This window comes from Equus asinus, chromosome 7, assembly GCF_041296235.1.
Source record: "Equus asinus isolate D_3611 breed Donkey chromosome 7, EquAss-T2T_v2, whole genome shotgun sequence".
NCBI classification, from domain to species: domain Eukaryota; kingdom Metazoa; phylum Chordata; class Mammalia; order Perissodactyla; family Equidae; genus Equus; species Equus asinus.
The window spans coordinates 24,308,409-24,321,266 of record NC_091796.1 but is presented as its reverse complement, the minus strand read 5'-3'; the positions used below and the strand labels follow the sequence as shown (position 1 = coordinate 24,321,266).

Below are 12,858 nucleotides of genomic sequence, written 5' to 3'. Positions count from 1 at the left end.
GTAAATGACGCTGTCACATTTTCCCAAAATATCCTCAAATTAGAGTGCACAAAAGCTTCTTCAAATGCTCAACCAGACATAATTCTTCCATGCATGTTTTTAGTGCTGGCAAATTATTTGGTGATCAAGAGATATATGGAACCTTAAACTTTGAATTTCCTCTTGGCTACTGAATGGTTGGCTCTGCACTCAAACCTTCCTCTCCTTAACAGATATGAGACTGGTTAGGGCAATGTCATTCATGCCCAAAAGTGACCACCTATGGCTCATGATATAAGCTTTGTCATGGGAAAGAGTGTAGAACTGCTTCCTGCTGGCCAAGGGCAGGTGGATTATTCTCACTTAAGTTTTGAAATTTTAGTCTTGGGGCTATCTGAGAAAAACTATCAAGCTCATTTGTTGATCAATATTTGTTGATCATTTCCTGAGTTCAATATCCTGCAAAACTCCCCATCATGCCCACTTCCTGATTTTAAATGTGCCAATTTATGTTATGAATGTGGGTGTGTGCCCATCTCAGGTATTACAGTTATTACAACCACCTGGAGAGTTTCTAGGGCAACTCTTTTCCAGTCACACCTCCATGATTCATTCATTCCATCCAGCATTAATTCTGTCTTACACATTGTATTTATTCTTTCAACAAGTGTTTTGATCATCCACCAAGTACAAGGGAAGTATTAGATATTGAGGATAAAAAAGATGAACAGACATAGGCCCTTTAAAAAAATGCACCTTTAGTTGTGAGGGAGTCAGGCATTTAAAAAATACCTCAATTCAGTGTAAGAAATGGCATAGCCAATGTAGGGACCAAGTGCCTTAGGACTAGTGAGGAAAGAGATTGAAGTTTGGAGGCAAGGCAGGTTATAGAAAACTCCAAAGGTGGTGTATGTACTGGGCTGAGAAGGATGAATGGTCTACCAGGGAGAAAATGGGAAAGAATATTCTAGGCAGAGTGGATAGCACAAACCCCTTAGTATCCCCAGACATGATTTCTTTCTACACCCAAGCTTAATCACATCCTTACCTGTAACTTGCTTGCCTCATTCTGCTGCCCCCCTTCCTTTGTGAGACTTTTCTAGCTAGGCTGGCAGACAATGAACTTGAGTGAGTGACCAGTCTTCCACTAGACAGGTGCTATAATACAGGGAGGGGCTTGAAAACCAAGCCAACCATTTTCAACGTGTGAGCAAAGATAGGTTTCTGAGCAGAGAAGTAAGTTGGTGTAAACAATACTGCAGAATAATTGGCATGGCCGTGGCATATGACATGAATCAGAGGGAAGAGGCTGGGCGTTGGAACGTTGCCTAGGAGACTATATTGGGGATGTACTTTCTGCCTCCTACAGCACAGCGCAGGCCACACACTGAGTGAATGATGGGCCCAGGGATGGGCTGTCCAGGCCCTGCTGGAGGGAGCATCACCTACTCCGCTGCAGCTCTGACAGCAACTGAGAACAAGGCAGGGCCTTCGAGGAGAGTCTTGCCTTGCAGCTCACTCAGCCCTCCCGGGAAGAGCCTGGAATTAGTTAGCAATCAGGGAATTTGGCCAACATGGCAGATGGGCAGACTTGTGTTTGGCCTGAGGTTGAAAATGGGGTAGGCTGCCATCGTGATGAGCCGGGATGGGAAAGCAGGGGCCTGCAGGAAGGGTGCAGAGCAAGCTGCCAAGGTGTGGGTCAAGCAGGACTAACAGAGTTCCAGGAGCCTGAGCCAAGAGGAGAGAGTGATAAGTAGACACAAGGTTCCCTGCAGAACCCTGGCAGGTAGAAGAGCGTTATCAGGAAATACTCTCTTCTCACCATAGAGGGGAATGTGTTACTTGCCAAGTCCAGATACTTCAAAAGCTGCTTCCCTTGAAGGTATAATCAAAATTAAGATGTCAAGTGATGGCAACTGCGCTACACTGCTGTTGAGCAGATAAATAGATTGTAAAATTGTTTTTAGATCCCTGGGAGACAGCGTGGGGAATTGGGGGTCGGCAGACCCTGCTCTAGCCCAGCTCCTCTCCCCAGATTGCTGGGATCTTGGGCCGGCCTTTGAACCAGCTGAACCCCAGTTTCCCAATGTAGGAAAGAGAGCGGGGGGTGGTCTAATTCAATCATCTCTAACATTTCTTTCATATTGCAATTCAAAACATTATGATTGTGTTGTGTATTTTAGAGAAATCATCAAATTTAAAATGATGGGAAAATCTAAATTACTGTTAGTGGGAACAAAAATTAGTACAACTCATTTGGAAAGCAATTTGGCAATCTATGTCAAGAGCCTTGAAAATGTTCATACCCATTGACTCGATAATTTCCCTCCTAGAAAACTACTATCAAAAATGTTCTGAAATTCAGAAAGAAAAAAAAAGAAGTTCACTGTACTATTATTTTTAATAGTAAAAAATTATCCAGCAATGGGGGGGATGTTTAATTGATAGTCCGTCTAATGGATTATTTTTTAGTCATTAAAAAATGATTATGGAGCACATAAAATGACAATTTTAAGTCATGTAAATAGAAAATAGGGAAATTATTGAAGTAAGTAGGGAAATGTTTGTTATAAGATTAAGTTAAAAAAAAGAAAAACAGTATCCCAAGTTACATAGAGACTATACTCTCAATTCTGTAAAAAGGCATAAACATATTGGAAGTAAATATTCATTTTAAATGTTTTGGGATTATTGATTCAATTTCTTTTCTCTTTGTTTTCTTCTAATATTCTATAATAAGCTTGCATTACTTTCATGATAATAAAAACTGAAATAACTCAGGTTTATGATTATTAGTTGGTAGTATGTGTTGAGAAGCTGTCAGAAAAAATGGAAATAACCATATCTATGGAACTTGGGTTGTTATATAATATGAAATGAAGTACCATGGAGCTCGGTGGTAGATGGGTTGCTGGAAAGGTTGCTGAACTCAGAGTCAAAGCTCTAATTCAAGTTGTGGTTTTTATATTTCCTATCTGTACAGCCTTGAGTAGATGCTCTCTCTGAATCTCAGGAGTGTTATCTGTAAAACAGAAATTCAGTGAACGTTACTGAACACCTACCACGTGCCGGGTATTTGTGAAATGCAGTAGTGATACAGAGTTCAAGAAAACATGATTCATGCAACTAACAGATTCATAAATTAGTAGGCATCTTCATTGAGTCTTTAAGCTTGAGCTGAATGGGTTTTGGTTAAATAAGGACATTATCAGTAGAGGGAACAGCAAACCCAGTATCTGGGACCTACTAAAATGTTTCATGCAGGGAAGTGACTCAGTGTTGGTGTCACAGGTCTGTGTTCAAATCCTGACTTTGTCTCTTACTAGCTGTGTCGCTTTGGGCAAGTTGCTCAACCTCTCTGTGCCTCAGTTTTCTTCACCTTAAAATGCAGATGATATTACCTACATCTCACAAGTGCTGTGACATTTGGGGACAGCTTTTGTAAACTACGTGACAAAGCACTGTCTCTCCAAAAAATATGTCTTGGATGTATGTGCAACACATGACTGACAGATGCTGAGAGTAAATAAAAAACCAGGCAGACACCTTCCCTTGCTCTCCTATCTAGTATTGGAAAGAAGTTCTCAACGTTTTCCACGTGCCACATGGTCCCATCAGTTTTCATTACTGTGGTGATTGTGCGTTGATTTCCGACCTACGGGAATACCTCAAGGTGACATCAGATATCATGATACCGATCTTTGATATGCTGATGGAAAATGTCCCTCTCAGAAACCCCACTGTGCCGCTTTCTGCTTCCTGCCCCAATGAGTTTTGCTGAGGGGAGAGTAGGTGTTGTGTGGATGAGCTACTATGGGGAGGATGGATGGGCAAAGGCCTCTGGGAAATGGGACGCTCCCAAACCCCCACTAGCTAGGACGGCTTTACCCCACCCAGAATGGGGGAGATGGAGAAAGAGAAAGAGTGAAACTGCTGACTCCTTCCAGAAGGCTCCTTAGAGACGGGGAGTAATTATGGCAAATGTTTCAGCAACCACAGGGGGAGGGGGGCGGTGGAGGGGAGAGCCTGGTTAATTATGGAACAGATGCCCAGCAGCACCTGGGGCGGACGCATTACAGGCAGGGAGCTGCCATCTCACTCGCCCCCCTCGCCTTTATTCGCAGGCTCCCGCGGCCCCCAGCTGCGGCTGCTTTAGTGGGGGTTTGCCTCAGTGGGAGAGATCCGCAAGTTCGAAGGCTTCTCCTTAGTTCCAAATGGGATCTCCCTCCCGCCCTCTCCCCACTCCTCCCCCATTCTGCGTCCCCATCCTGACTCTCCCTGCACCAAGCCTCCTCCGAAGGCAGACGACTTTCATTGTTTTGCCTGAACGGGTTCAGGAAAGCGGCTCCAGACCTTCAGGCAAACGGGAGGGGGTGCTTCCAGGCCCCCTCTGGCTCCCAGCTCTCTTCCACTTCTCTCTGCGACTTGCCGGTGGCCCGGTTCCAAGTTCACCCAGCAGGGCCTCTTGCAGACGGTGCCTCCGAGGGAAGTCTTTAAAGCTCTGCTTTGACCTGCTGCTCCCGTCAGAAGCCCAGAGAAATGCAAATCAGGCGGTGCAAGACACAAAGGGCATGGGCCCTAGGCGGGTGCCCAACACTGCCTTTGGTCACCCTGACACTGCGCAGGTTGCATCCTGGCCACAGAGGTCTCGACCTGAGGCAAAAGGTGCCAGGATCCACGTGGAGATAGAAAACAACACCGGGACTCGGTTGTCCTGGGTTCTCCTCTCCTCTCCTTCAATGCCTTCCCCACACCCTTCCCTGCTGCCTTCTCCCGGGAGGCCAAATGGTGATAAAACCTGGAAATCAAAAGAGGCGAATGCCTTGTGTTTCACCCTCCCTCCTCCCCCCAGCATTTTTAAACAGGACTCACTTGCCCGGGGGGCCGACTCAATCCACCTCTGCTCTGAAAGTTACTCTAACTCCCCAGGGACCTCTCATTTCTCTTCCTGCTGAATTGCTGCCTAAATTAGCACTTGCTTTTCTGCTAACCTGGGAAGATCCTTTCTCTCTCTGGCTAGATTGTCAGCGTCTGGAGAAACTATACCCACTTCAGAGCCACTTTGATTTCATCTGGTGAAACACGTGGTAGAAACGCCAGTCTTTTCATACAGCCTGTCTGTTTCGCCCATGCTCATGTTATGCATAATATTTATGGTCAGCAAAGTAAACTGCCCCTGGTAATTAGGCGTGTCTGTAACCTGTAGCACAAGCATCGAAAAAGTGGATGGAGACATAAGCAATTCTGTTTTCATTTTATCCATAGTGCCTAATTCAGTGAGAATTTTTCCTACATAAATGAGATGATTGACTACTTTGAGTAATGTAAACCAGACAGCACAAATGAACTCACTGGAAATGAAGTACTTAATGCATCATTGGCTTTATCATTGTTATGCTGTCATTGTTCTCATAATTTCAAGATGTGGGTTGTCAATTAGATTCAGAAGTGACCTTTGAGGAATCCTCGTCCAGTGTCCTACTCAGAAGACAGTTCGTCAGCTTAGCCAAAGCTGAGGTAAAATCTAAATCAGTTTACAAGGCAGAGACGTATACGGAATGTGAAATCGGTGTGAGGCATTTGCCACGCTGTGGAGAAAGCCCAGGGTCTGAAATAATGGGATCTGTTTGGCCCTGCACTCTGAGATCTGTAATCTTCCAAGAGACCATTTAAAGCAGAGGGTGCAAATTGGCTCGTCAGGGGCTGTCTCCCACCTGCTGAGGTGTTTGGTTTGGCCGGTATAGAATTTATTAATATTTTATATGTCAGCATTTAAAAATCAGGGGAGTTCACCCAAAACAAATCAGAACTTTTTGCTTATTGTTAAGAAGTGGAAGCTTTGAAAACAATGACTCTGCAATTACATTTGGAACCAATTAGCTGCAGGAGTTTCCTTTAGGCTTAGATCTGGGGTGAGCTCTAAGTTTACCACAGTCCGTACCACTCCCTATTACCTCCCTGTCCCCAAGGCCAGGTGCCAGTTGCCACTTATTCCTATGCTTATTTTTAAATCTCTTCTTCCCCCTTCCTCTCTCCCTTTCTTCCTTCCTTTCTTTCTTCCTTTCCTTCCTTTTCCTCTTCTCTTCCTCCTTCTCCTTCTCCTCTTTCTCTTCCTCCCCTCTCCATTCCTTCCTTCCTTCCTTTTTTATTCCTTTTCTCTTTTGTTTCTTTTAGTAAAAATGAGACAACAAAGGGTAGACTAATATCATTTCTCCTTCAAAATGCTGCCCTATACATCTTGCGTTTTCCTTCCATGACACTTGTATTCATATTATTCATTTCATGCTTGTCTTGCCCTCTAGACTGTGAATTCCAAGTGGACAGGAACTACCTGCCTTGCTCATAACTGCACCTAGTCCTGTGCCCAACAGAGGTCACATTCAATATATATATTATAAGACATATTAAATTCCTCTTACTCTTCTCTTACTTACGAGTAGCAAAGTACCTTCTCAGCCAGAATTGACTACAATCTTATCTAACAAGATAAGTGGGTTCTAAAAATTCAGTGAAGTAAAATGTGGGTCACATCATTGGAAGGTAGTGAAAACAGTATTTTTCAGTTGGTCTGTACTGTCTTAAAAGGTGAATGGAGAATCACGATATGGTGACAGATGAGTCACTTCATCACTGCCTTTCCTCACCAGAAGATAAGATTCCAATCTGCCCCTGTTTGAGAATAGGGGCTGGCACGGCGTGGGAGCCAACCATCATTTGAGATGTCCAAATACCCATTATCACAATGATGCTTTCTCAAGATGCATAATATCTGGGGGCATCAAGACACCCTGAGCAGAGAGCTTGAATAGGGAAGAAAGTGGTCAGCCATCTCTTGGGGTTAGTGTCAAAACTCTGGTATATGTCAGGGGTCCCAGTCCTTTGTCTGGGGTTTGAGGGGACATGATTCCTGTACTTGTTCACTCTCTCCTCCCTTTGGCCTTTGCTGAATTCCTGGACGAGGAACCTGGCTATACCACTTGAGGATCACTTCCTTCCCATCCCCAGGTTCTGGCTCTATCCTAGTGCCTGGCTCAGGCTGCTTGCTTATATGTAGACATTTAACATCTGCTTGATGCCCAGCCCTGTCTCCATTGTCTGATCACAGGTGACAATTCAAAGTTGGACTCTCCAATATAGAAAACCAAAGGGAAAGTGCCCTAATCTATTTTGGCTCTCTGCTTTACTGATTTTTTTCAAATTAATTTTCTTTTGTTTTCTGCCTATCCTCTAGGCCCTTCTTGAACATAGCATCTGGGCAGCATTTGAACTCGTCAGTGCTGAGGCCAAAGGTAGCTGAGCTCTTATGGAGGCTGGAGGTGGACTTGCAGGAAGCTGTGGTGATGACTGACAGGGCAAACGCATGCACTTAAGGTACAATCCATTGCTTGAGTGATTGTGATGATTCTGCATACTTTTCTTGCACCACAAGCAGTGATTGTGCATCCAGAGAGAGCAAGTGGGCCAATTTTGATAATCCAAGCTACACAGCAGGTTTTGCTGGCTTCTACTAGCAGTCAGTAGAAATCCCCCCATGCTAGATTGCTGGCAGGTTTTACCTAGGATTCAGAAGTCACCTGGGGGGTCATCTCTAATCCTTTCTGATATAGCATATGACTTCCACTCTCCCCCTGTGCTCCCTCTCTCCTAGAGCCTGCCTTGTCAAGAGCTGCCTGTTTCAATGGTGGTTTTATCAAACCTCACACTAATGCATTTAGTACTTTATTCTTGTCAAAACCTTTCACAAAACCACTGCCTCAGCTACCTCGAGTCTGTTCTCACTGAGCACTTCCCTTCATTAATGCCCTATTTCTCTGATGAGCTCCCCCCTGCCCTGCTTTCTTCATCTGTTTAATTTGTTTGCTGTGCACTTTGAACCCTTCCCTTGGAAGACATGACATAACACCATCTATTTCTATTTAAGCTGTTACTCAGGACATTTTTGAAATGTGCATTATTCATGTATTATTCATGGGCATTATTAGAGATCAGTGTGCAAATCAGCTTTATTGGGCACCCCAGAGACTGCAGCAGAGTCTTGTGTACTTATAAATTACATCGTATCATTTCCTGAAAAGCAGCCTTGCTCTGCCTTCTGGGGGAAAACGACAGTTTCATGGAACTGCTGAGAACAATCATGGCTCTGAAAGAGATCACGTGGCTGTTTCATTTGACCTTTGATACGCGTACTTCAGCCAGGCTTGAAGACCTCCCCAGCCATGTTTGATTCCTATGGCTTTGAAATTTTATTCAGACCCAGACTTTGTCCAGGACCCTGCAGAAGTCACGGAGGAGATGTGGGTATCAAAAAATCCTCAATCCTTTTTGCTTAGCAAGGGATGGAAAGACCATTGTAGAGAATTTCTCCAATCGAAGGACACCTATGAATAAGCAGACGGGACAGACACGGTTGTGAAGGTAAGGCAAGTGTAACTTTGGCATCCTGCTTCCCTTTCTAAGTCTGTCCTCTCTGTTCAAAGTTCCCATGTGCTTGTGTTACTCTGAGGACCTCTGGTCTTGAAGAAAGTGATCCGCACACTGGGTTGTAGAAGCTGACCATACTAACCCTCCTAGGAATACTTGCTGTTAGAGAGACTAATGGGGAACCCCAGTTGGGTTATTTCTGTTGATGGAGATCAAGGATTATGGCTCTTGGGTGGGAAGACATTTAGGAGACAAGAGAACTTTCCTAGAGTCTCTCTAAATCATCTTGCCTATGTGATTTAGATTCTTTTTAAACCTTTGAGAAGGCACTCCTTCTCAGCCCTTGGATAGGGCAGGCTCTGTGCCCAAGTGAACTAGACCCTGTGGTCCCATTTTTTCTGCACCAATATTCCATGTGCTTCAGTAGTCCCCAGGGATAAACTAGGGTTTTTGGAAAGCACTTACTCTTTGAGGCTTCTGTACAGGTACGTACTAGACAAACTTCTTTGCTTATGAGCAGGTTGGATTCTAAAGACTATTGAAGTCGATTTGTTCCAAAGTCCAAAGTCGCATAATAAAAGAAGGTGCTTATGCCATTGATTAGTGAGAGCAGAATTCACACTCTTCTGCCATGAGTTTGGGCAGACAACCAATGTTCTATATATAGAAGTTCTTATGTGCAAAGTTTTCAAGGAAGGGCCCTTGTAGAGAAAAGAATGAGTGGCTCCTTTGATGGTTTAAAGGGGAAATATATTTTTATATGTATTTAGCTCTTCATAGTCACATCTCAAATTGTCAGAGGCCAATAAACCTGAAACTTTGGGTTGATTAATTCATTAATTTGATCAAGAATTATTTTTGAATGTTTACTCTGTGCTAGCACTGTGCTGGGTGCAGGGGATAAAATAAATGAATGACAGAGTCCCTATTGTATGTATGTGTGCATGTGTGTACCCACACACACATATGTACACAAACACGTGTTGCGGGACATTAGTTCAAAAGTGATGATTCATTGGGATGGGGGCTAGGATGGAAAGAAGGTGAGTGTTATGGGAGTGAGGAGAATAAAGCACCCACCTCAACACTGGTATATGCCTGGGGAGAGAAGCCAAAGAAACTAATGCTTCAGTTGGGTCATGAAGGATGGTGAAGATCTTTGTAGGGAGAGGAAATAGGGCAGTCAAAGCAGAAGAAGCATTTGTATAAAGGCACAGACGCAAGAGGGAATGCGGCTGCTCAGGGAAACTGGAAGCAGTTCTGCAGCTGAGAGGCCTGAAGGATAGAGGGATTCTGGCAGGAGGAAAGTTTGGAGAAGAAGATTGGATCACAACAGGAGGTTCCAGGCAAGCCCTGTTGAGGAGTTGGAACCTTATTCTCAAAGTGATGGGAAATTACTGCAGATTTTCAACAGGACCCCACCCTTTTGTAAGACCACTCTGACAATAGTGGAGGTGGATTAGAGGACAGGAGAGAGAATCAGGGGGCCAATTATGATCCTGTGACAGCAGTCTAGGTGAGAAAGGCTCAGCAAAGATAGTGGTAAAGGGGGGATGAAAAGGAGGACATGCACCAGAGAGTCACTGAGGGAGGTGGGACTGCAGAACTGGCAGATGATTGACATCTTGGGGAAGATAGAGGATGGTTCTCAGGTTTCACGTCTTAGTGACTAGATGTCTGGTGACTGTGATGACTAGTGGACCATTCCCTGAGATGAGGAACTTGAGAAAGGTCCTCCTTTAGGAGAAAGAGACTTATGTTGGAAGAATACATATCATCTCAGGGAGCTATTAAAAAACAGAATTAGCTGGTCTTAAGGGAATTTTTAAAGATATAAGCACACAGCCCACAATGGTGAGTGGAAATTCTAGGGTCAATTGAGTAGTGCTCTTCAGTCGTCATCACTCTCCACATGGGACAAAGACCACTGATATTTAGGATGATGATCTTGAGACCTCCTGAATGATTATCAAGGCTGAAAGATTCAATTATTTTCCTTAAAGCAGGAAAATGAACTTGAGCATTTGAATTTGAATTTATTCCAACTCTGCATGCTGCCCACTTTGGAAACAATTTGAGATAGTTTACAGATTTGGACTGTTCAAGATAAGATGTTTTTGAGGAAAGCAGAAGGAGTAGGAGCTTTTCAGGCACTGGAGATGAACAGACCCCACCATTTGATGATAAAATATCACAAAACCAAAGTTTTGTGTTCTTTCTACTGAGGCCAAAAAAATTGAACTAGTTCTTTTTGATAATATAAAGGATGTGGTTTCATCAGTTGTAAAAAATATTTCTGCAGTAAAATTTAAACAAAACCCATTAATCATTATTTCCAGGAAGGTTAACACCAGTCTTGGAGTCATCCAAGATTTAAATAGGGACTATTTGTCTTCATCCCCAAGGCCAGAGGGTCATCCTTTAAACAATCTTTAAGAGTCTCTTTTCCTTCGACTTTAGGTCCAGACTTCCATCTCTGTGCACCAGGACCATTGTGGTAGCTTCCTCACGGCCTTTCCCCCATCACTGTCTGGCCTCTTTCATCCATTCTATGTGTACCCCTGCCTTCTCTTCTATACACGGATGGCACTCTAACTTATATTTCCATCTCTAACCTCCTCCCTGATTCATACATCCAACATCATCATAAGGGCTGTCTAAAAGGCATCTTCACCCTAATGCATCCAAAACCAACCTACTGATTTTACACCCCAAACTTGCTCTTCCTGCAATCTTCCCATCTCAGGTAGTGGCAATTCCATTCTTCTGGTTGCTTATTTTGGCAAATTCTGTTGATTCTACTTTCAAGATTCTGACTACCTGTCAGCACCTCTACCTACCACTCTGGCGCAGGTCATTATCACTTATCATCTGAATTGTCAAGAAAGCCTCCTACTTGGTTCCCTGTTTCTACCGCTGACCCCTACAGAATGTTCACAGCAAAAAGCCAGAGTGAGCCTATTAATATATAAGTTTGATTGAGTCCCTCCTCTGCTCGGAACCCTCCTGCAGTTCCCATCACATTCAGGAAATCTGAAGTCCTTAGAGTGGCCTGTGACCCTCTTAATCTAGTCTCTGGCCACTTTCTTTGTTTCATTTCCTACCAGTCACCCCCTCTGTGTTCTAGCCACACTGGCTTTCTTCTTTCCTCACGTTCCACATCTTCTCTTGCCTCACACAGGAGTTCCCTGACCCATAATCCAATCTTGGTTCATGTTGTTCTCTCCTGGGTCCCTTCCACCTGTCCAAACCTTCCTTGTACTTTAACTCACCTCAAGGTCACTTCCTCCGTGAAGACTCCCTTGACATTCCAATGATCTTCCTTTTTCCCAAACCCTGATGTAATTTTTTGACCTTCATGCTCATCTCCCCATTCATGAGAAACAGCCTGGTAGTCTAATTTAAGTGATACAGCTGGTTTGGTGCCAGCTAGCCAACGAGATGATAACTTTCCTGAGGCCAAGGACCGTTTCTTTTGTTTCTATCTCCTAAACACCCTCAGTATGGCTTACCTTAAACAAATCTCTTTTGGATTCAGTTTGCATTGGCCTCTATATCAAGCAAGGAAAGAAGGTGCAGGAGAACTGATGAATGTGTCTCTTAAAATAATTCTCATGACCACTTAGCGATGAAAGGGAATGAACTACTGATACACAGGACGGCGTAGATAGACCTCCAATGCATTATGCTCAGTGAAAGAAGCCACACCCAGAAGGATATATAGTATATGATTCCATTTATATGATATTCTGGAAACGGCAAAACTACAGGGGTGGAGAATAGACCCGTGGTTCCCAAGAGTTAAGAGTGAAGAAGGGGTTGACTACAAGGGTGCAGCATGCAGGAATTTTGGGGAGTGACGGATCTGTTCTGTATCAGTTGTGGTGGTGGATCTGTGACTCCATGCATTTGTCAACATTCATAGAACTGCACACCAAGAGTAGTAAATATTGCTGTTTGTATGCTGAAAATAAATTTAGAAAATACACAAAAGACAGAACATTGACTAACACATTTAATTGCTTAATAAACGTTTCTATTACTAAGAAAAAAAAGCCTACTTTGACAAAAATGAGGACTATATCAATGGCAAAAATTTGTTTGCTTATGGAGTATTATCTAGACAAAACATAAGATTAGTTGCAAAAAGATTTTCCAGTTTGTGAGATACCCAATCATGTTTATGCTTTATAGGGATAACATATTTTATCTTTAAAATGAGGATAGAAAAAAATTGTGCAAACATTGCAACTATGTGCTAATTATTTTAAATAATACTTAAATAAATATATATAATATATATAAATAAATATAAATAAAAATAAAGTAACTGTTGTATTTTAGTTTTAAAAAAGTTCCAATGTGCAAAGAAATTCATTTTTATTGTTGTAATGAATGTGCAAAAAAAAAAACAAGTTTGGAAACAGGCACATGAACATAAATAGCTATTACCTCATT

General features: G+C 43.1%; 1 long non-coding RNA gene across 2 annotated transcripts in view; it reads left to right on the top strand.

The window, feature by feature from the left end:
* Positions 1–12,858, top strand: part of LOC123287355 (uncharacterized) — a 139,136-nt gene that overhangs the window by 94,239 nt on the left and 32,039 nt on the right. For both annotated transcript variants that reach the window (XR_011504396.1, XR_011504397.1), the window contains exons 3-4: positions 7,211–7,350; positions 8,231–8,394. This is a non-coding gene — a long non-coding RNA (uncharacterized lncRNA). The remainder of the gene's footprint in view (positions 1–7,210; positions 7,351–8,230; positions 8,395–12,858) is intronic.